This window comes from Microtus pennsylvanicus, chromosome 13 (genome assembly GCF_037038515.1).
Source record: "Microtus pennsylvanicus isolate mMicPen1 chromosome 13, mMicPen1.hap1, whole genome shotgun sequence".
Lineage (NCBI taxonomy): Eukaryota > Metazoa > Chordata > Mammalia > Rodentia > Cricetidae > Microtus > Microtus pennsylvanicus.
Window position 1 is genome coordinate 33419351 of NC_134591.1, and position 26182 is coordinate 33445532.

Sequence of the window (26182 nt, forward strand, 5' to 3'; positions counted from 1 at the left end):
ATCACTTCCATCAAAATGGCCAATATTTTAGAAAATAAAATAACAGTATTAGTGAGGACATGGAAAAATTAGTACTTTGGGTGGGTCTATAAAATGGCACAGCTTATAAGGGAAATAGCATGATATTTTTTCCAAAATGGAATTGTCATATAATTTAACAATTTATTCTGGGTGTGCATCAAGGGGAATTAGATCCTGTAACTTAAACAAATGTTTGATTCCATGTTGACAACCATATTATTTTTAGTAATTAAAGTGTAAAAGTGGTTCAAATTTCCATTGACAGAAGCATGAGTTATCCGCTGTGGTATGTGCATTCAATGGAATATTACTGTGCCTAAAAATGAAAGAATATATGACATGTTATAATACAGAGAAGTGTTGATGGTATGCTCCATGGAATAAGGTGACCACAGAAAGACAAATAATTACCCCTATCCGTTTGAGGAAACTAACATAATCAAAATCACAAATAGCTGAATGGCAGTTTCCAGAGTCTGGGTGGAAAAAAGAAATGTGAAATAATTGCTTAATATACACCAAATTTCATACTTTGGAAATGAAATGAGTTCTGCAGGTGCATGCTTGTGGTGATGGATGTTTACCAATAAATTCATCCTCAACATTTTTAAGTGATTGATAGCAACATTTATGCCATATGTACTTTTAATTTGTTTAAATGTAAAACCAAAATATGCCTGACCTGAAGTATAATCTGACAGTTTCTAGGACTGCCTGCTCACCAGTTCTTATCAACCCACTTAACTATTTGGAGCACACCAACATGAATACCCTGGGTTGTATGCTCTCAACCAGGGCAGATATGTGGCAGCCCACCATCTATTAAATTCTCTGCAACTCCCTAGGACACTGACTTTTTTGCTTAACCTCTTTTATACTTCTTGTTACCAGGCAGCTACTGCTAACAGTGACAAGGTGAGTACTCTCTTCAGCTATTTTTAAACTGTTTGTTTTATTTTATTGTTCTTTTTCACATCATGCATCTGGTGTTTTGGGAATACAAATATCTGGTCAAGTGTTATTTTGCTTTCCATTCCTGGAAATATATCTTATATTTAAATTGAAATGTACTTACAACCATAAAGTCGTGTTTTAATTGGCTACCTCCCTTGCAGTCCTATATGTGTATGATATCTTGAGTATGATTCGTTAAGTTCTTGGGTATGCATTTAACCAGCTTAAAACCATGTTTGTAATGTTAAGTCCAAGCTCTGACTGTATAAATATAAGGGTGCCTCTTAATTGCTCTAAATTTTTTGTAAGTAATAAAGAGATGCGATGTTTTGTTTGCCTCATATATACCCTTGAGAGTATCAGTGAGAGCTTCTAAATGGGATTTCATTACAGGTCATGAAGCACTATAGACATTGCAGGAACTGGAATAATGATAAAATATGGTAAGAACAATAATGGTAAATACGATGATGGACTCTTTTACAGTTAACAGGGAAGTAAAGAGGCTCAAGGGATGACATCAAGGGTGACATGAACTGAGCCTTAGTAATGATGCTTGTTGGTATTTTTTTTTTCTGACAGTTATGACCTCTTGGATTTCCACAGGGAAAGCTTAAGGACTTATAGCTTTCCTCTCAAAACAGTGGCAAGACCTAGTAAATCATAAGGAAGTCGTACACAAACAAAGTTGCCTGCATTTGCAAAAAGCAAAGGCACTGTTACTTTTCGATTGAATTATTCTCAGTCATATGCAATTACCAAAATGCAGTTAGGTCGTTCATTGTGGAGAGAAGAAAGACACAGCGTCACTTGTATTATTTCAGCGGCAGCGGTGCAAGTGAATACAAAGCACCGCATTATTCTTCTTCTGGTGTTTCTTTCTGGGAGTTGATTTTCTCGGAAGAAGAAAAAAAATCACCGCTATTTTTTGTATACAACCTTCCATGTTTCCTGCGTCTAAGCTTGTACTGGAGTTCTATTAACATTCCCCAGCATTCCAACTTGCATCTCTACAGCAACGTCTAGAATATTGTAAAATATTAAAGTACTCTGTAAAACAACTTAAGGTTTTTCATTGCAGCTATGAAACTAGCATTTCATTGCACTGCAGATTCCAATAGCAATGGGTCAGTCTCAGCTCTGGACAGTTGTCCAGCCTCTCTTCTATGTCACAGTTTTTGACTTCTTGACATAACGGGTATTTTTACAAAGCTTCAATTTCCTCGGCTAGGAAACAGAAACATAACAGAACCCGTCACACAGAGTTGTGAATAGTTACTGTTAGTACATCTAGGTAGCTCAGCAAGGGCATGGTGCCTGGTAATACCATATGGTCAATGCAGTAAGGATGAGGAGATGGTAGTGAGGGTGTTTGGGTGACATGTACTTTTCTCTCTACAAGAGCCTAGCATGGCATTGTCCCCTTAAGAAGTAGGTCTATTCATCTTCTTCAGTTTCCTACCATCAAATTCAAATCCCAGCAGTTTTAACCCATTTGTCTTGAGATTTGATTTTTTTCTCCTTTAACCACTATGGCAAATGTTATTGTTTTATAGATTTGCATCTTTCCTGGAACATTTCTAGAGACTTTTAAAATAGCATAAAAGCAATAGATTTCATGATAGCATTTTCATGCATACTTTTTTGTTTTATACATACTGCTTTTGTTGAACACCTCCACAAACTCATCTTTCCCACTCACCATAACTCCTGAGTTCACCTTTCTTCTTTTTATATACCTCCTTCTGGTTTCATGTCACATACACTACACTTTCCAATTATTCCTTTCCAACCCTTTTTATATAGCATTTATTCTCCCTGAGCATCCCCTTTCTGGTTGCATGAACTATACCCCACGTGTACACATACACATATAGAAATAAAAATAAAAGATTCACATATGAGAGAATAGCTGTTGCATTTGTCTTTTCATCTCTTGAATTTTAGTTTTGACTTTTAAATGCATTCTCCACTTTGTTTCAAGGGAGAGCATTTTTAAAGTTAAGTAAGTGATATAGGCTATCTCTGTACTTTGTATTTTTAAAGGCAGGCAGATAAATGAAGTGTGCATTATAACCTAGAGCTTTGAGGATGTGTTAAAACAAATGAAAAAGATATATAAGATATATTATTATTAATGATAAAGTTATTTTAAATGTATTTTTAAAAATGAATTTGGATTATATAGATAGACAAAGTATAGGAATTACTTAAACAATACTGCCTACTCAGTGACTATTAATCTAGTTAGATGTAATCAGGTCATCAGATCTTGATTTACTGTTTCACGTGCACATATCAAATGCATATGATTACATGAAGACAGACGATATGATAATGACAGTGCATAGTTTTCAGTTAATCAATGTTTTTCTATCAAATTTATATATTTTCAAATAAAACATGTTAACTTATATTTTGAAGATACTTCTATGGTGCTGGCCTTAAGCTAAATGTTGAAATATCCTTTGATATCCCCCAAAAAATAATAATAATGAAGATAAGGTTCCTTCACTTTGAAAGATTTCATAGTCATGCTAAGGTGTCAGATTTATTTAAAGACATCATAGTCCAGGTTTGAAATCATTGACAATCCCTCTCACACAATTCAGAAAGCCTATCATCAACACAACAGCACAATACATGTTAGTAAGGATACAGTAGATGAAAGAGCTCTTATTGAAAGTTGATGTGGCAATAAATTAGTCAAACCACTATATAAATCAATATAGATTTTCCTCAAGAACTAAAACTGTCATATGGTTAATATGATTAATGTATCCAGGCTCTGTATTCAAAAGGACCACAGTCAGCTTTCTCTAATGATGCTTTCCTGTACACACATGCAGATTGCTACACTAGTCACAATAACAAGGTACAAAAGCATCCTCAGGGTGAGTGCATGATATAAACTCACGTGTGATAAAAGATGTAATGGGGTTATACTCATCCATAAAAACAATGAAATTCTATCATTTATAGAAAAATTAATTGAACCAATATCATCATAAGTAAACTGAACCAGACACAAAAAGATAACCACTTTCCTCACCTATGTGGAATTTTAAGAAAAAAAATGATGGGCAAGTAATATAAAGGTAAAAGAAAAATTATTAGGTATGTATATGGGAAAGGGGGAGAAAAAAGGAGGATAAGAGAGAAGGTTGAATATGATCTAGGTGCATTATATTCAATGGTGAAATTTCATGATGAGATCCATTATTGAATAATTAATATACAATAATAAAAATAAAACCAATTCTTCAAACATAGAACAATGTGCACAAAACAACTAAAACATGTCTAGTTTCTTTAAAATAAGGAACTCTGATTTACTTAGCGATTAGAAGTTTCAGAACTGAATCTTGAATCACAAAAGGTAATTAAGACAGATACACTGCAAACCCTACAAAAATCCCAAAGCTGGTCTTCATAGGAATAATAATAATAATAATGTAAAATTCACTTAGAAGCAGAAAAGAAGTTGGCAAAGCACTTCTGAGTGAAACTAAAAATGCCAAATATCACCATTCTTGATTATACAGCAGTGCAGAGACACATTAACCAAAACATCAGATGCATCATTCATCAGTGGGATAGAATTTAGGGTCTCCAGATAGAAATACATGCAGCTAAAGCCACCTAAATTTTGGTAGAAATGCCTATAATACGTAATGGAAGAAAAAGACCATTCATCAAATAGTTTTGAGAAAACTGGAATTCACATGTAGAAAATGAAACTGGATCTCTATTGTTGACCCAGTATAAAAATCAACTCCAAATGGATCAAAGATCTTAATGTAAAACTTGTAACTCTGAAGTTATTTCAAGAAACAGTTAGTAAAACTCTTTGAGATATAGTCATGGACAAGGACTTAGTGAAGGTTACTCAATTCTTTCAGGAAATAAGTCAAAAATAGACAAATAGGACCTCATGAAATTGATTATTCTACATAGCATAGGACACAGTTGAGTGAGGGCTCTTCCTACAGAACCAGAAAAGTCTTTGCTAGTCATGAGTCTAACTGAATAGCATTATGTAGAATATGCAAAGAGCTAAAAAAAAAAACAAAATAACCCAACTAAAAGATAGAATATAAATAGTCAATAAACAAATGGGGGAAAAAAGTACTACTCATCAGTGAAGCGAAAATTAAACAACACTGAGATTCAACTGGTCAGACTGGCAATCATGAAGAAAACAAATACAATACCAAAAATTGATAGTAAGGATGGAGACAAAATGTAATTTCTGCTAGGAGTTTAATTAGTTGAGCCACTATGGAAGCCAGTGTGGAGATTTTTTAAAAATCCCTAAAATCAATTCTACCATATTCTATAGCTATATGACTCCTGAGTATTTATCCCTTTATCCAAAGGCGTTCAAGTCAACAACCAGTAAGTAATCAATATATTTGTTCACAATAGCTAAGTTTTTGAACCTACCTATGTCTCAGATAACAGGGGAAAGGATAAAGAAATTGGGTATTTACGTACAATGCAGTTTTACCAGCCACAAAGAAGTAAAGTGTGTCTTTTGCAGGAAAATGGATGCAACTGAAAATATGGGATTTGAGTTTGAGTTAGTCTCAACTAGATAAAAGTGTTGGTTTTTTTTTCTCATTTGCAGGTCCTATGGTGGTAAAGAGAAGCCAGAAGTCCTGCTAAGGGAAGCTTCTACCTGAAGAGCAGGCTCTACTGAGGAATCTAGCTTATTGCTAGAACTGCTGAATGTTGTGAGCTCTTTTTTTTATTTTTTTATTTCCATTTATTTATTTATTTATTAAAGATTTCTGTCTCTTCCCCACCACCGCCTCCCATTTCCCTCCCCCTCCTCCAATCAAGTCCCCCTCCCTCGTCAGCCCAAAGAGCAATCAGGGTTCCCTGCCCTATGGGAAGTCCAAGGACCACCCACCTCCATCCAGGTCTGGTAAGGTGAGCATCCACCTGCCTAGGCTCCCACAAAGCCAGTACATGCAGTAGGATCAAAAACCCATTGCCATTGTTCTTGAGTTCTCAGTAGTCCTCATTGTCTGCTATGTTCAGCCAGTCCAGTTTTATCCCAGGCTTTTTCAGACCCAGGCCAGCTGGCCTTGGTGAGTTCTTGATAGAACATCACCATTGTCTCAGTGTGTGGGTGCACCCCTCGCCATCCTGAGTTCCTTGCTTGTGCTCTCTCTCCTTCTGCTCTTGATTTGGACCTTGAGATTTCTGTCCGGTGCTCCAATGTGGGTCTCTGTCTCTGTCTCCTTTCATCGCCTGATGAAGGTTAATATTCAGGAGGATGCCTGTATGTTTTTCTTTGGGTTCTCCTTATTTAGCTTTTCTAGGATCACTAATTATAGGCTCAATGTCCTTTATTTATGGCTAGAAACCAAATATGAGTGAGTACATCCCATGTTCCTCTTTTTGGGTCTGGCTTACCTTACTCAGGATAGTGTTTTCTATTTCCATCCATTTGTATGCAAAATTCAAAAAGTCCTTGTTTTTTACTGCTGAGTAGTACTCTAATATGTATATATTCCATACTTTCTTCATCCATTCTTCCATTGAAGGGCATCTAGGTTGTTTTCAGGTTCTGGCTATTACAAACAATGCTGCTATGAACATAGTTGAGCATATACTTTTGTTGTATGATGGGGTATCTCTTAATTGATGATTTATCGGTAACTTTTGCTACTTGTTCTTTTACACTCTGTTCTTCCTGGAGTCATCCAAATCTTCAGATGGCTCTTTCAATGGGGTTACCCCAGTCTGTTTCTGCTGGATGGATGTTTTGAGCATGCAAGTTAGTGATTCTCTCTCTCTCTCTCTCTCTCTCTCTCTCTCTCTCTCTCTAATTATATATATATACACACACACATATATGTGTATATATGTATATATATATATATATTTAATGAACTGACTCATTTCAAAACAGAAAGTATGGCTATTATTGGTCATTCATTATCTCTACAGAACAAGAAACAAGGAAGTGAAGGATGAGTGATATGGGGGCAATATATTCCAAGTACACTAAATGGCTCTATGTAAGCCAGTACAACAGAATTAAAAGTATATAATAAAGCCAATCAGAGATAAAAACAAACATTGTAGTTGTGAGAGACATAAAATAAATTCTCAGCGGTTTGCACTATATGTGCATGGAATGTGTTTCTGGTGATGGAACACAACATTTAGGGGAAAAAGTAATAGCCATAGAAGCAGGCACTGAATAAAAGGTCTTAGAAACTTCACTTTGGAGTTCATTAGAGGCTTCCTTCAGAAAATATGATTTTTTTAGGTATGATTATATAGAAAGTTAGCACACAAGGGTGAAAACACCACTTTAGTTAGGGTGAAAAACAGTAAGACAGAAAACCAGAGGTAGAAGTAGGACCATATAGGGAAGCTGGGCTTCAGAAAAGCCTTAAGAGATATCTGGAGGAGATTATGACTTACTAGATGTGCAGGCTGAGAGGACAGGAGTATGCACGCTCCAGGTTTGAGCTTCATTGATCACTTGTGGAGCTGCCTAGTCTTCCTCTATTTATCTTTATGATAAAGTTCATGACAGGAAAATCTGGACACGCTCATCCTTTGCTTCTAATACATCTCATATACCGTTTAGCATGTATGAATGCGCAGCTGATGCTTGTTGAATTAGTAAACAGCAGGAAATGAACGATGATGAGATGGTTTAAAAAGAAAGTGATGAATAGTATTAAGCCACTTGATGTTGGAGATTTCAGGGAAATATACAGCTAAAGATAAAATTGTGTGTGTGTGTGTGTGTGTGTGTGTGTGTGTGTGTGTGTGTGTAAAATAGATGAGTGCATAGGCAGGAAAAATAAGAAAAGGAAGGAAGGAAGGAGGGAGGGAGGGAGGGAGGGAGGGAGGAAGGGAGGGAGGGAGGGAGAGAAGGAGGGAGGAAGGAAGGAAGAAAGGAAGGAAAGAAGGAAGGAAGGAAGGAAGGAAGGAAGGAAGGAAGGAAGGAAGGAAGGAAGGAAGGAAGGAAGGAAGGAAGGAAGGTGAATCTGCAGGCAATAACAGTGGTAGAAATACTGATATTATAGGCCTAGGAAGAAGTACACTATGTGCAGGTATGTCTCTTTTATTGAAGATCCTGAATGCATTTCCTGGTTGGCCAATTGATTTTTTTTTCAATTGATTCATTTCTGCATGTAAACCCTCCTTTAGTACTTGTACTAAATGAGATTTTCAACCAGAGTGCATTAAACTCCTGTTCTATGAATAAATGTGCAATATGGGGAATAAATTCGAACCCCAGAGGCTTAAGCATGAATTTTTAATTAATCTCAGGAAAGCTTGAGGTTAATTCTGAAAGGTAAAAAAACAACAGAAAGAGAGATCCTTCTCGAACGATAAAGCAGCTGATTAGGAAGCTGGCCAAGACTAACGACTTCATGGTAAGTGCTAATTTGAGTTGTACCTAGGGAAAGCTGAAGGAGATATTGAGGCGACAGCAATCTGGCCAATAACAATCACATTCCCAACCTCTAAACTGAGAATAGTGAGACTACAGAATCAGATATGCAGTACTCCTGAAGCAAATTTCAAAGTTTTATTCATGGTGTTCATTGTATTGACCCAGCAGTGTGTAAAACTGGCTAGTAATAGGAACTGAACGGGTGGGATTCATATATTTAGAAATATATATGTATATACATATGCATACATATATCTAACAACAATTAATGAAAAAAATCATGAAGGTTTGGAGGGAGGAAAGAGAAGGAGTAAATAATGTAATTTTATGTCAACTTTTTTAAAAAATAATTTTTAAAATTTTAAGTTAATTTAAAAATGACCAAGGTTTTATGTTTAAAAGATTATAATGCACTTCTTTCTCCATACGTGAAAATTTTCATCTCTAATATTACCGTATTCTCATGGAGAGGTGCCTCAGAGGTTAAGAGCACTGACTGCTCTTCCAGAGGCCCTGGGTTCATTTTCCAGCTCCCACATGGCAGCTCACAACTGTCTGTAACTCCAGTTCCAGGGCATCTGACACCCATGGCAAAATATCAATGCATATAACAGGATTTTACCATATTCTTTATAATATTATTTTTTACTAAATGTAAGTTGCCATATCCCTGCCAATAGCCAGCAAGTTGATCTAAACCTGCCTGTCTCTTCATGCCTTTGATCCCAAAGGAGAATCTATAATTTATCCATAGCATTACAGTAAATGGAGATCTTCATAATGTGGCCACCAAATATATGCTCGGAGAGGAATAAAATAGTGTTTGATAGTCCATGTCCAACTTGCTTTTCATTATGTCTGATTCGGGGGCCATGAGATGCAGAAGCCCTGTCCAGCACAGAGCTGTAATGAAAGGAATCAAATACATTCTTTTGAGTATCTGAACCATAGTTGCGAACACTCCATTATTCATTTGTTTCTATTTTAAAAAAAGAAGATGTATGATGAAAGAAGGTACGAAAGGACAACTGAGTATGTTGATTACTGCAAATACCAAAGTAAGACATTTCAGATACGTTCACCTGAAAGGAGAAACACTGAGCCTATGAACTTGGCAGAGATGACATTTGACTACAGAAGTTATTATTCTATCTTTAAAATGCTCAGGCTTTAAACAAGGCTCAGATATTTGTCTGGTATTTCTGTTATGTGTATATTGTTTGTATACTTAGACACAATATATATCCAACTTTTGCGTAAATGAGTAAATCTATTTCCTATTTAACCAAACAAAAACAGCATTCATAATTTTGCCTAAGGCACACCTAATCTTTTTGTCTAATGCATATGCATTCTAGGTATTAAGAGACATACCTCATCATATAGCAAACTGAGATCCACTAATAGAAAAGTCGCGAGTGCAGTATTATTCCTTCAGCAGTGACAGGGATAGCTATTTACAAAGGAGAACAATAAAGTCTATGAGTTATCGCATGTGAGAAGCACCTGAGGACTCTTGCCAAACATAAGAAAATAAAAAGCTCAGGAGCTGTAACAGCTAGCACCAAACTTGTGCACAGCCCTATGAAAGGGGTTCTATGAGTGCACAGAGAAGAAGGGCACTGGTATCTAGAGGCATACCGAGATGGATATTGTTTAAGTATTCAAGGCATTCTGACACTATGACCTCTCAAAGTTTTAAATACGGAGCAGAGTTTTTCAGCTCCTTGAGGCCTTCAGGCCATTATCTTTCCAGTCCAGACCCTGAGCACAAAATACAGGATGGGAAAATGATGTATACTCTTTAATGCTGGAGAGACTCCACTGTCAAAACATCCCAAAAGATGTTTAGCTGATCTGAACTTTCTTTAAAGCTTTCTGAGATCCGAGGCAAAGAAGGCCTCAGTTCAGTTGGTTTTGTTCTGAGTCCTGAAACATTGCCCAGAGTTGGAAGAAGAGGGTTATTGAGTTGGACAAACCCGTTTGTTCATTTTTAGAGGTCACTCAAATTGTTGTGAGAGTTTGGGAGGCACAGGTTGTTCTAACAAAGCTGGGGAAAGGGATAATGTAGAAGGAGCAGCAGTTAGAGTGCCTCAGAGGAGGGTTGACTTAGAAATCATGACAAAACATAAGCGGTAACACGGAGCCAGAACATGAGACAACCCTGTAACGACAGCATGCATCCTCCTTGCTGTGTCTTACATGAGTAGTTACGCTGGGGCTATTTTGCCCTCATTAGAGGAAGAGAACATGCAAGAAAAGCATCTAAGGGATCCTTGGCAGGTTCTGACGTAGATGTTAGCAAAACTAATGATTTTTGTCATTGTTCACTACAAACAAGGTAAAATGCCATACATTTGGTGGAAAAGCTTTAAACATGTTTCATTGGCCAGTGGAAGTTCAGAACCAGCCATGTATCGAAAGAGAGGAGACCCTATTTCAACCTTGGGGAGAACATTGAGGAACAAAGTTAATAAGTAAAATGTTTTAACATCATGAGTAATGTAAGTATTGTTGTAAAATGAGATCATGGCATTGACTGGACCATGTATCAGAGTTCTGTACAAAGATAAGGTGACTATAATCAATCAGACTCTTACATAAATAACAAACACTTGAAAAAAATGTAAGAGAAGTCAAATTGAGAACCTAACTACAATTAAAAGATAGAATTATATTCTGTCATTTTTGTAGGATTGTCTGACAGCATCGCAAGGACATCACTAGGGTGGGTATCCCAAATAATTTACTAGACCTGCAGTATCTGATAGTGTCTTCTAATTAGGGAGCATGTATGAAGATGTTACAGCCATGTGAAATACTCTACCAGAAAGAGGTAGTCTTCCATAGTTGGTTAAAAATAAAAAAAAAAAAACCTTTTAGCTTTGACCTCAATATTGAAGAATATAGGCCTGTTTGTCTCAACTGTTGATAGACACTGTAATGCTGTAATAAATCAAGGTATTTTCGTTTATCTGGGATATATATATATATATATATATGCATATACATACATATATACTTAGAGTTATAGTTAGATGGTATATTTGATATATATTATAATAGACATTAGAAAGAGAACCATTAGTAAGCCAGTAGTTGCCCAAATATCATTTTACATAGTTAAGTTTAATGTCTGAGTTTTGGAATCTCTTCAACTTTTAAAGAAACTTACTGATCATTTTAATCTTAGTTATACTTCCTTGCTTGATGTCTAAGACCATGTTTGTAGCTGAAATTAATTTCTGTAATACTGAGCTTGAGGAATTCTTAATTTTGAGGGTGACATGGAGTTCAATTATTTCTAGAGTTAGACACTAGAGTAGAAGCAAACCAAGGCAAGATTTGAATGATGACAATAATAAGTGACAATAATGAGATAAATTACTGAAGTTGTCACTCATGTAAAGTTTTTTTTATTACAGAAATCCAAACTGTTTCAAATAAATAGGGCAAGAGGCAAGCTTTTGGTGACTGATCTTTTGCACCAGCAATGCAAACTTTAAGAAGGGAATAAAAAAAAAGAAGGGAATAAAACATCATCTTTATTAAAAACAGTATTTTTCTATCAAGCAACTGATGTTAAAAATATTAACAAAATAGTATATACACATGAATTTGTACTTGAATCCTAGGACCATGCACTGTGACTGAACACAGCTCCTATGATAATCAAGGTAGTACAGATGGTTTGTTAACAGGCACCCAAATGTCTTCCAATGACTGGAAGTTAATTTCAATAATGATCCAACAAGGTTCTTCAATGACTGAAAATGACAGAGCAGCTTAATATGGAGAGATTCAGTTATTTTAAGTATTTTTCTCTCCACAGATCAGTAATGTCAACAATGTGAATTTATTCATCACTAAATCTCAGCTTTATTATATATATTATATATATATAATATATATTATACATATATGCAGGTTGACTCCAGAGGTTTTAACAAGTCTTCACAGGTTTTAAATGCTTTGATTTTCTGACCCTCTGGTATCACTATCTTTGATAGATTTTTCAGTATTTCTGAGCTTCAGCTCCCTGTGAAAGTAACAACAGTCTACCTATCAGGACAGAAATTCTAAGATGCATTATCTTTTAAAGTCCCTTCAAGTCTTAGCATTTATCTATGTAATATTTTGTATGTACTAGTAGAGTTAATAGCAGTCATACAAATGTTGGGATAATGATGGTGGGGAGGTAGGAAAGATACAAAAAGAAAGGGAGTTTATAAACAAAGTTGTTTTCCCAAACTTTTTTCCCAGAAATATTTTTATGAATCAATAATTATTTTAAACAATGAGATCATGAATTTGAAAGAAAAAGGTTGGGTATGCGGAAGGGTTTGAAATGAGAAAAGGGAGAGTATAAAAGATGCAATTACACTATAACCTCCCAAATAAAATATTGGTCATTTTTTAATATTTTCCATGGAATATGATAATATCTTCCTCTATTTTCCCCCTCAGGCCTCTCATTCTCTCTCTTTTAATAACCACTAGATCTATTTAGTGTTTCCCATGTGTTCATGGGTGTGGGGTCACCCACCAGAGGATTTTCAATATGACCACCCACTAGTGTCCATATCTTTAGTAAAGTACAATTCTCACTTCCCCAGCACATACCCATTGCTAAAGGCCCTTCAGTTGTCATCAGCTTTGACAATAATACCACTTGCCAGGGTAGGGGTATGGGGATGAGAAAAGTTAGTAAAGAGGATGAAGAAGTGAGTAAAAATAATAAAACAAAAAACATAGAATAGTACAGGGAGGGAGCTCCAGTGAACACTGAAATTGGCCATTGTTAATTTTTCACACACTTTTATACCCCAATGCAAAAGGGGGAAGAAGGCAACAAAAGATTTCTTTAACATGACACAAAGGACAACTCAATCAGTTAATTGCCTCAACACATTGAGCCATGACCATTAATCCATCCATTAACATTCTGTTGTTTGGGCAGTGAACCCACTCTAGACCAAATACCCTGAAGGCAGCCATTCCCTAGGTCAAACTTCCTGTTACAGAAGAAATAACAGTTAATTACTTTAAATAATTTTCCAATTGTTTATTCAAGTATTAAAATTATGCCAGGATTTTGCAAGTTGAACTTGTATGTTAAGATATTGATGAATCTTCACAAGAGCTTCAGTGACTATTTGATGCATTTTATACAGTTACTTTGTAAAATCATGACATCCTCTGTAGACAGACAGTTTCCCTGGCTCCTTTCCAGTCTTTCTGTCTTCTGTTTCTTTTTTTTTTTTTCAGGTTTACAGAACAAAATTTATTTTATTTATTTTTATTTATTTATTTAAAATTTCTGCCTCCTCACTGCCACCGCCTCCCATTTCCCTCCTCCTCTCCCATCAAGTCCCCCTCCCTCATCAGCCCAAAGAGCAATCAGGGTTCCCTGCCCTGTGGGAAGTCCAAGGTCCACCCACATCCATCCAGGACTAGTAAGGTAAGCATCCAAACTGCTTAGGCTCCCACAAAGCCAGTACGTGCAGTAGGATCACAAACCCATTGCCATTGTTCTTGAGTTCTCAGTAGTCCTTATTGTCTGCTATGTTCAGCGAGTCCGGTTTTATCCCATGCTTTTTCAGACCCAGGCCAGCTGGCCTTGGTGAGTTCCCGATAGATCATCCCCATTGTCTCAGTGTGTGGGTGCACCCCCCGCGGTCCTGAGTTCCTTGCTCATGCTCTATAAAAGTTGGAAGTAAACATTTTGCATTCAAAAATATGCATGATTTTAGCACTGAAAATTGTACATTACTAAGGAGAAAATTTTAAAAAGTAAAATAGATGAAGAAACATATACTATGTTCATGGATTGGAAGATTCAACATTGTGAAGATATCATTTCACCCAGAACTGAGTTTAAGAATTTATAATTCCAAAAGTATATTATAGAAATTAATAGATTATTCTAAAATTTCCCCAGGATTTCAAAGGACCTAAAATATCAAATCAATCTAAAAAAAATGGAAGCTTTATAATTTCAAATTTCAAGATGTATAGGAATTCAGAGAAAACGGGTGGCATAGACAGATAAGATGGAAAATGGTTTTCATTTTTTTCCTAAAAGTATTAAAGCAGTTCAATGAAGAATAGTGATAACTGGTCACATTACAGATGGAATTGTACTCGACCTCTTTCTCATACTATCCATAAAATTAGTTTGAGATGAATTATAGCATAGCCCAAAATGTAAAAGCTAAAACCATGAAGTTTTAAAAGAAAAGGTGTAGGAGTGTTCATGTGACTTGGGGGAAAAAATCATAGAAAAAAATGAGATTAAATTATTTTAAAACTAGATTTCATTAAAATGGAAGACTTCTCTTCATCAAAAGACATAATTCAGAAAATGCAAAGGCAAGACACAGGCTTACCGTACGTAGTTGTGAAAGATGTATCTGACAAGGATCTGCGCTCAGCCCATATAAATAACACCAAAAACTCAAAAAAAAAAGAAGAAGAAGTAACAGAATTATGCTTGTATATCCTGACAATCTGTCAGAACGGAGTGGATCTACCTGTATGTGCCATCTTAATGTCAAAAGAACCAAGTAACCACCTCATGGGTCAGGATGTATAACCACATTTATTTTCAACAACTTGCAGCAACCTCAGATTCTCTGACCTTCAGTCAAGGTGGAAATAGGTTCACATTTTTGGCTCTCCACAATTCCTCCCTTTTCTTAAATTTTAATAAACCTGAGCTTCTGCCACAGGTCAGATTATTATGTCTGCCTTAGTTGTACACTTTCCCATTTTCCAGACTTGTCCTTCTTTGGTACATGCATTTCAGTCCTGCATGCCCATGTTTTAGACACCTGGAGGGGGGAAGGATTAAACCCATCTCTGACTGCTAACTTTTTGTAAGCAAAGGGTAAAGAGAGAGAGTACCTCTAGGCTCTGTGTCTCTGAGCCAAGTTTCTGTCAAGAGAGTTCATCAACAAGCAGATAATGCTTTGCAATATACATGCTCCTGTGGGTACACTATCTCCTAATTAAAGGAATGGAGGGTCACCACAGTTGGGAATGCACTTTTGAATTGGTCTAGAGTGTTTCTTATTAGTATTTAGATGTATTAAAATCTAAATTTGTCTTATCAAATATTTCAAATCCAAGAACTCATTGGAAATGTCAAACTATACTTAACATCTTATAGTGAACTAGGCAGTTACAAACATTTACATGTCAAAACTGTAATTCTACAGATAGATCACCCAGTCTACCTATGATGGGACTTTGGCTTTTTGAGTTCATGAGTACAATAGACAAGAAGCAACATAGGGTTAAGGGTATAAATATAAACATTTAGAAGACAATTTCAAAGCATGATCATTCAGCAAAATAAGAATTTTAGGCTCAAACATAAAAAACTATGATTTCCCCACTCATGAAATTTTGACAATAATTATAGTGATATATCAAAAATTACCTCTTTATAGCACTGCTTAAATCCAAAGAGAAAATGGTAAAGTAATTGATGGTTTATATTAAGTACTTAGCATGCTATCAGACATATGGTGAGCACCTAGAAATTGTAGCCAGTAGCATGGTGGCAGTAAGTTGCACTATAGGTAATGTCTGATAAAGAAATATATTCAAAAAAACAAGCCTAGAAATTATGCAAAGCTGAAAACTTACTAAGATTGTTATTATAGATAAGATTATTTAATTGAATAAATAAATTGGAAACATAAAAGAAATTTAATATTTTTTGTTTTTATTTTTAATTTGTGAGATTGTAATTATGATATTAATCCTTTTCCTTTCCTCCCTTTAATTTCTCCCATAAACATAGCCACACTCTTCTTCCAATTCATGGCCTCTTTTTTCACTAATTGCTATTCATGCATATATATTTATATATGCACATATATATTCTGAATTTACCATCCCTGAGGATTAAGCTTTGTGATACCAGAAGGTATCATACAAGTATCCAAAGTATGGAGGTAACTAACAGTTTTACTCAACTGTGTTGACTGTAAACCACACCAAAACCCATAATGGCATCATAACCTCAGGGTGCAGTGGTAGCACATATACCTTGATGGTAACCAACAGTTCTCTAACTGAACTTAAGACCTACTCACCAAGAGGTAGACCATACCTAATACTGGAAACTAGCTAACTACTCAGTGAGAGTGAATTTAAGCCTGTTAAAGAAAAATCTACGACCTCTAATTTTCAAAGCCACCATAATCTCTAAAATCAACCCATAAACACTTGTCTTTCTACCCACAGAGAAGTGTATCTTTCACCCCTCATTAAGAAAACTTCTTATGAAACAGACAGAGAGCATTATAGAAAACCATAATTGTTAAAATGCAGAGTTGTGAAGCCCATTTCCAAAGGATACATCTCCAAAAGACCCCCATACCTAAGACTCAGGAAGAATTGCAGAAGAGAGAATGAAAGAATTTTAAGAGCATCTTTTTTAAGGCCCTAAAAACCTACCTCAGCAGTTCAGAGTACTTATTCTTGCAGAAGATCTGGGGTTGGTTCTATTCTCAGCACCTACATGGTGGTCCACAGCCATCTGTAACTCCAGTTCCAGTCGACCCAACATCCTCTTCTAACCTCTGCAGGTGTCAGGCATATAGGTGATACACATGCATGCTTATAGTCCAAACACTTAAGCACATAAAATAAAATAAATAAATAGAGGTAAAACCTATAAGGTCTATAATCTTCCTTTCTTTAAAATCGTCCCTGTGTGTCAAAAGAACAAACACCAAAAGCAAAGTAGCACTAAAGAAGAGTTTTTGGGTTAACACAAGTGAGAGGGTATGGGGTTACTAGTAAAAAGACAAAGGAAGAATCTAACATCCATTGGGTATTAATTATATGCCAGTCACTGTTCTGAGACCTTATATATAATAAATCATTTTACTCTTCAAACAATTTTATATGGTACTACAATTACTTTTCTCATTTTACAGATGAGAAGCTGAGATGAAGAAAGATCTTGGGGTTTGGCCAAGTCTGCACAGCAAGAACCTTGGCTCAGACTCAGATTGTTTCCAGAACTTTCTCTTAACCACTAGTGTATACATCCTTCTTTCTTCCCCCGACCCTTTATAAGAAGCTGTGTCTTCCATGCATTTTACATCATTTTATATCTATATAACATAAATACTAGGAAAAGAGACAAATTTTAACTTCTTTATACATATGTACATTCCTTTAACATATATGAACCTTAATATAATACAGTTAAATACAATATTAACATAAAATATAAAGTAAATTAGTTCAGTCCCAACACAGAAGATGCATTGTTAACTCAAATCCAGCACATATGAACTTACAATGATAGGTAAGAATAACATAAAACTGGTCATTTTTCACAGTGTATAGGGAAATGTAAGTTCCAGGCAAAATGATTAGATGCCCATTATTGATCTCTTAATTGGTGTTTCATGTATTTGGAGGCCAAACATCTAAAGTCTAAGCTTAGCCTTGTTAGTACTCTTCCACTGTGGGAGATTGCATGGGTAGTTTAGAAATTAAGGGTTCTTTTATTCTATGGTCGGAAGACCGTTTTTCTCAGCCCTTCTTTCTGAGATATCTATTGCTAAACAAAATTATTAAAAACAATAATTAACCTGATTAATTAGGTTTGCTACTCACCTTCTCAAGAAGTGCTGATATGAAAAAAATGTGGAATTGGGAGTTATTAGGAACTCACTTTAAATTCCTATCTCCCATTATTTTGCTTTGCTGGCATATGGATCATTGAGCAAGCTCTTGAAGGTTATCCTAACATGTCTCACTTTCATCCCTCCAGTTTCATGAAACAAGCTTTGTAGTAGAATTTCTATTGTATTTTAATAAATAAAGATTGCCTAAAAATTTGAGAGTAAAACAGTCCCACTGGTCAGCCTTACAGTTCAGGTTATGCCAAAACACATGTTTAATCCCAGTAGCCATAAAGATGCTCACCTTTAATCCAAGTAGTTACACTTGTTGCCATAGAAACTGGGAGGTGCATGCTTTTAATCATGATGATGCATGCCTTTAATACTAGTCCTAAAGAGAATTATAAAACATGAGGAAAGAGCTCTTAACACACAGTCTCATTCTGAGATTCCTGGAGGCAGGATCACCATTTCAGACTGAGGTTGACCTCAACCTAGTGGCTGTCTGTTTTGCTTCTCAGATCTTTAGGTTGAACCCAAATTTCTGATCCTGAGTTTTTATTAATCCTGCTTCAATTAATTGTGCTTCATTTGGTACCCACCGTTTTGGGGTATGAATTCACAAAATGCCATTTGCTTGAGGCTTTTAGCCACCAGCTCAGGTCAGAGTAGGAATTGGAATTTCAGCTTTAGGAGATGGACCCATACCTAAGCACCTGTGTTGGGTAGAAAAACTAACTCTCCCAGCTCCCATCTGCCCCATCTTAGTATCCATATAAAGATGGAAAAAACACAGATAATCTAGATACTGTATAGTATTGTGTTGTCTTTGAATTGTTTGACTGTTGAGGACAGAGCAATTAATCCAACCTATATATTTTGAAAATGCCTTGATTTCAAAATTTAAGTCAAAAGGTATATGGAGAAGAGGTTTTGCTTTTTTCCCACAGAAATGAGGAGGTATGGACTTGGCTATAATTCTAAATTTTCTATGGGTCCCCATAAGATTATCAGTGCCCCCAATCAGTAAGAAGTAGCCTAGAAAACTACACTCACATTCCCAAAAAATGGATTATAGATGTTTGTTTTTGTTTAAAGTGTTGGTTACAAGTTGTTGTAGAAAATGGTCAGGAAAAAAGCTAAACAAAGGAAATTTGCTTCAAAATTCTTGTTTTGGGGGGAAAAAGGCCAGGAGGTAGTGGTGCATGCCTTTAGTGCCAGCACTTGGGAAACAGAAGCAGATGAATCTCTGTGAGTTCAAGGTCAGCATGGTCAAAAGAGCGAGTTCTGAGACATTTCCATAGCTACTGAGCTACTGAGAAAACCCTTCTCAAAAAAAATGAAAGAAGAAAAGAATGAGAGAAAGGACAGAAGGAAGGAAGAGAGAAAGGGAAAAAGAAAGGAAAAGGAAAAAGGGGATATAGATATAATAAGATAGAAAAGTAGATTATTGAATTTACTCTGAAGAAAAAGAGAGAACATAAAAATGATAACTTTAAAAGGTAGATTATTTAATCTATTTTTAAAAGCAACTATTACTTTTAAATGTTTTCCATTGGTTTTACTTTTGTATATTGCATATTAACACAAATTTGAGATTAATTTTGTTAAAACATACTATACATACATTTCTAATATTGTTCAAGGTAATGTACATATACATCTCATTTAACAATATAATGCAAATTTCTGGTCCTTGAAAATTATTATTACCAATTGTTTAAAATAATAAAGAAATACAGATAAGTAGTTAATCACCTAGTATAATCAAACTTGTAGTCACATTAGGTATGTTGTTTTCAAAGGTCAAACAAAGATATAATTAAGACAGATAGGTTATCTTCAAACACTTCATAGACCTACAGAATATGGCATTTAAGTTTTAATAACCTAGATCCTTCTTTTTTATGACAATGATTCATGTCTGCTCCTGGCAGCACCAATCGACTTCAGAGAAGACAATGGGCATTGAAGAAACTACACATGAAACTTACTCTCTTTGTGACAAAAGTAAGACACTGGGCAAGAAAATGCTCCTGCCTCAATTGCTAATATTACACTGTCCTAACTAGACAAGCAGGACACAAAATATTCTGAATTTGTTAAATGCAAATGGACTAGACAAAGCTTTTGTTTTTTTATTGAAACATATGGCCATGAATTGAAATGAAAGCAGATATGTGGATACAAAGCTAAGTAGCTCCTGTTGACAGCATATGGGGACATTCTTCCTTGAAAAGAAAGGGTTGTTTCACTGGGGCAAAGTCATGATGTGATGTGTCTTAATCTAAGACTTTGAAAAGAGGCATTGATTAATATGGACCTCTGTGTATTAGCTGTGTCAGTTTTCTTTAATGAAACATACAGTTAGCTCTCTGCAAGTGACTCTGGCCAACAGTTCACTAGAGTCAGGCAAACTGAGGAGAGCAGGGAACTCTGCCTCAGGTTCTGTTTTTTTTTAACCAGGCCTCAAAACAAGGATTATTAATGTAACAGTAAAATTTATTAATGAGCCAAACTGGGCCTGAACAATTTAGCTTTGTCTGATTTTCTAGTGTGCTTCCAGGAGTGATCTGGGTGAACAGCATCAACCCTGAGCTGAGCATCCTTGCCTCAGGACCATGATGTGGTGTCTGTCTTCACAGTGTTTAGGCACTCAATAGATATTCATCAATTATCAGACAAATGGATTTATGAATTCCCTTGGCTTCTTGGTTTGTACAACTAAGAAATTGGATGTGAAAAGGTCATACACTGAGCAACTCAGTCTCTGCCCCAATGACATATTTTCTTTTCTGCATATGAGTGCTTTGCCTGCATGCAGTCATATATACCACATGTGTGTCTGGTGCCTACAGAGGTCAATTCCCCATTTCTAACATGAAACTTTCTGAAATGAACTCTCATTTTATTTCCCGTGTAAAGACCATTTTCAAGGGTTAATATTCATTTCTTGCTGTTTTGTAGCACAATCTCTGATTTAACTCCAGCTGTCTCGACCTTCACGAGCTGGGAATCCTGCCATGTACTGTACTGCCCAGTCCTAATAAACATTCTCTAAGTATTTCTAATTTTGCACAGAATCACTGGTGATATCACCTCTTGCCTAATCTTCTTTTGCTCCTGTTATTCCTCTTTTACCCATCTCTCCTGGGGATTCTGAAGGGATCTAAACATGAAGCTTCCCCAATGACAGACCTTTGAGGGAGCAAACAAGACACTGCTGGTACAAAGGCAGAGAGCATTCTTTGACTTCTCTTTTTCCAAGTAACCGAGATAGATCAAGATCACTCTCCCTATTCACTGACGTTGCTCACTGAGGCAAGGGCAGGGATGATTTCCTCTATACCTATTCTCTACACTCCTTATCAAATTACCATTCCAGTCAGGTGTCACCAAAAATCTTTCTCAAACCAGACTTCAGTTCTAGAGAACTTCACCTTCCCTTCCAAGTTTCCCTTGAAGTCTGCACAAGCAGCAGTGCTGAGGTGACTTGCTCTGCTTTCATTTTGCCTCCAACAAAATAGTATGGTCTGAGTTTTAAGTACCAAGGGCCCAGCAAACCCCCAAGTGCATTTTCCCAGGCACATTTCCCCCTCAATTTTTCTAACCTCTTACTACCATGGGGGAAATTTAATCCACATGTTTCTGGTTCATTTACACTCAACTCATCAAAATGTTGCACTGTAAGAGCGATTTGATGTCACAGAAGCCTTGTGGGCCTCATTTATAAATGTCTTTTCTTTGAACCAGGAAGTTAGAGTTTGCCAGAAAAAGCAGAAACCAACCCTGAGAAGACTCTTTCTTTTCCTAAGTGAAACTTTAGAACTTCTTACAATGTGAGAACTTTTAAACCCAAAATGCTGGGGTTTCATTTCTCAGACATTATTGTACTCTCTAATCCATTTTCCTTTCTCTCCTTCCTCCCCACTAGACAGTATGCCACTATTTCTAAAGAACTAATTGACAAATAAAGAGCTAATTAGGAGGATAGGAATAAAGCACTCCTCCCAGGTAAAGTCACATGCAAGAACTGAACTTCAGAAGTGTTTGTATTACTTAAGACAAACATATTTCATTCTAATTAACTGAACTAAGAGAAATGAGAATACTATCATGAAACTGACCTCACAGACATCAGTTCAGTCTGTTGTATTTGTTGTATCTTTCTTGATCACCCTAGATCAACACTGAGTATTTCTAATGAAACTTTCTTCAGAATAGCTGTATACTGTGCTGAAGAACGTGTAATGTGACTGCTGTGATTAAAAACTAATTTTTAAATTTTGTTTAGCTTCAGGTGTATTAAGACTAAATCCAAACCATCACATTTGGCTAGTTAGCTATGAAAACAGAGAACAGAAAACAGAGCTCTGGAATCCATAGGGATCAAAGAATATTGGCTCTGAAAATACTAATAGAGCTTTCATGATGCAACATGAAAAAGTTCTCAGCTTTAAAAATGCTAGTTGGAAAGGAATGATGGGGAGGGGCTTCAGAGAGGAGAAGCAAGCGTGGTGCACAGGGGGCTGCAGGGGAGGGTCAAATAACATCACATAGTGGAAAAACTATATGGAAACATTATTTATGTATACATACATATGCATATACATATATATCTGTCTTAAGGATTTAATTGGAGTTATCCCACAAAGGAGGTTTGCTCTTTCTTGAAGCCATAGATTGCTAACTAAAATTCCTAGTACCTTCTCTTGAGTTGCTGGTCAGAGGTGTCCCAGAGATAACCCCCAAACAATACAAGCTATTGCCATTGTACTGTTGAAGATACCATAGTCATTGGTCAAAGGACATGAAGAAATCAAGTTGACATATATCAGGAAGGTTTCTTCCTCTTGACTAGTTTCCATGGTACTGTACTTGGAGATAGATGATATAGTTTATTCTTTCTCTTTGGGAGCCCTCCACCCAGCTCCAAATAAATCATAGAGACATATTCTTACTTATGAATGCCTGGCCTTAGCTTGGCTTGTTTCTAGCCAGTTTACTAACTTAAACTTTCTCTTTCTTACATTTTGCTCTAGGATTTTTACATTCCTTTTCAAAAGAATTTTTTTATTTAAAAGTATTTTTTTCATATTACATACCAACCACAGTTCCTGCTCCCTCCTTTCCTCTCACTCCCCTGACCAATCCCCCATCCACTCCTCAGAAAGGGTAAGGTCAGACATGGGGAGTCTACAAAGTCTGGCATAACAAGTTGAGGCAGGACCAAGTCTCCCCTGTGTCAAGACTGAGCAAGGAATCCCTCCATAGGGAATGAGCCACCCCAAAAAGCCAGTTCATGCACCAGAGATAAATCCTGGTCCCACAGCCAGTGGCCCCTGAACTACCCAACCCACAGAACTGTCACCAACATTCAGAGGGCCTAGTTCAGTCCCATACAGTTTCCTCAGCTATCAGTCCAGAGTCTGTGAGCTCAGGTCAGCTGTCTCTGTGGGTTTCCCCATCACGAACTTGACCCCTCCTTGCTCATATAATCCCTTTTCCCTCTCTTTGACTGGACTTGGCCCAGTGCTTAGCTGTGGATCTCTGCATATGCTTCCATCAGTTATTGAATGAAGATTCTATGATGATAATTAGGTTGGTCATCAATCTGATTATAGGGGAAGGCCAGTTCAGGCACCCTTTCCACTATTGTTAGGAGTCTTAGCTGAGGTTATACTTGTAGATTCCTGGGAGTTTCCCTGGCACCAGATTATTCCCTAACCCTATAATGTCTCCCTCTATCACGATATCCCTTTTTTCGCTCTCCCTCTCTGTCCTCCTCCAACTCAGCCATCCCTTTCCCTCATGGTCTCCTCCCCCATCCCTTTCACTCCTCCACCTCCTTGCTCCCAATTTACTTAGGAGATCTTAAGGGAAAATACATTTCTTTATTCTATATGTCTTTCTTTAATTCTTATTCTGTGACTGGCTGTGTGGCTGGGTGATTGGCCCCAGGCATCCTCCCCCTTTTTTTTTTTGTTCCTCTGTCTTCTTTTTCTATTTATTCTCTCTGCCTGGCAGCTCCATATATTTCTATCTCCTGTATAATCATTGGTCATTCAGCTCTTTATTAGACCAATCATGTGTTTTAGACAGACAAATGTACCATCTAATTTTGGAAGTTAAGTAGAGTGAGTCCTGGTGAGTACATGGATGGGAGACAGGTGATACCTTCTAGGGGAAGATGATTTAACTTCCTTTAGGAGGAAGACTCTTGGTAAGTTGACCACACCACAGTGGATGGTTGGTTTTACACCCATGAGAGTAGGGGCAATAAAAATTGGACTTGATAGATTATTTAGAAAACAAGAGATAGAAGGATGATTAGAGGGAAGAGGAAAAGAGGTAGATCTGGGAAAAGTTGGGAGAAGAAATAAAGATGAATATGATCAAATTACATTATAAAAAATTCTCAAAGCTTCTTTTGTTGTGAGCCTAGTTTTTAATGACTGAGTCATCCCTCCAGCCACAGACCTATTAATGTCTAGTATAACTTGAGCCCATGGTATAATTGAAAGTCAATGCCTCTTATTGCCTGGATGGTCAGGAACTGGAACGAGAAGCTAGATGTCCCAGAGACAAAGAAAGAAAAAATTAACAGAATTATTTCTAATGATATTTTTCTATATCCATAGACAGGTGCCTAGCCCAATTACCATCAGAGAGTAGATTTGGGGGAGAGTAGAACTTGGGGTGGGGGTAAGAGGAGTGGAAGAGAGCAAGGCTTAAGTCAGGATATTTTGTATGAAAGGAGAATAAATAAAAGGAAAAAGGAAAGCAAATAAAATCTAAGTTTGATATTGAGAAAAAATCTCAAAGAATTTATAAAATTTATTTTAAAAGGTTTTATAGTAGGATTTTTTATAAGGATAAAAGAAGAAAATATCACATGATGCAATAAATACTAATCCTAAGTTCCAACCATAGTTTTTAACAGTAAACTGATCTCTTTAAAACAGTCATATACTATATCAAAAATAATAAAGCCTTACAACTTCAAGGAAAGCATGATTGGACCTAAAAAATGGGCTTTGGAGGCCTTTCTTGCCCACAAGATTATTCATTTGCAGTTCTTCAGCTCATGTTGAAGGAGTTTCAATGAATTGGTGAAAAAGATAAGAAATGCATGTTAGTCTGGTGAACTTCACTTTCAGATCCTGTAGGTCTGATGTTTCCACAAATCTTTGAAGTTGATATTAAAGGCTCTGGGATATTTCTAGTAGCTATGGCTATGATATCTTAAAAATAGATTAAAGTTTATTTTTTGTGGAGTTATATTCTTCAAAACAACTAAAACAATATATAAGGAAAAAGAAGACTCAAACAAGCTTCAGTCTATTCAAATAAGAGTACACTTTTAGAGTCTGAAAAGCAGGGCAATGCCATATTTTTGAGCATATTGTCCAGAAGAAACTAAAAGACACCTGCCTATAAATTCATCTTAAGTTATTATTTTTTTTTACAGCAACAATTAAGAACCAAGAAATACCAGCGGGTCTTAATCTCCTCTATGTAACCGCTGACACTCTGCTTTAAAAAATATAGCTTGTCCCTTTGTCTGCACATTGTAATTCTGGCCAAGTTGTGAAAAAGATGCTGACTTTTATTTGGCCAAAAAGTATTTGGAAAAATCTCAAAATCATTCATTAGGGGAAGCAGAGGTTATTTGAAATACTGAAGAAATATTACAGTTATCCCCGAGTCACTGAAATTCCAGAGTCACCTACTGCTAGCTTCCAATTAATTAACTAATTAATTAGCTATTTCATGAGCTTCTATAGTTTGCATGGCTTGTGACAAAAACAGCTTTGGCTCCATGTCTCTGAACTTTATTTATTATTTCATTTACTAATTCATCAGCTGCTTCGAGCCTTGTGCTCTGATATTTGCAGCCAGTGGTTTGCTCAAGGCTTACTGAAGGACTAGATCATTACTCACTAGACTGAGAGTCTGAGCAACTCACAATCAACAAGTTTCTTTTGGGTTATATCAGAGTATCTTATGGGTAACCCCTTTCAATATATTCCTGAAAAACTTTCTATAATTTATCACAGTTCAGTTTTTTCTGCTTGCTTAGTGAGCAATATCCGTAGTAAGCAATTTCAGTGACAATATT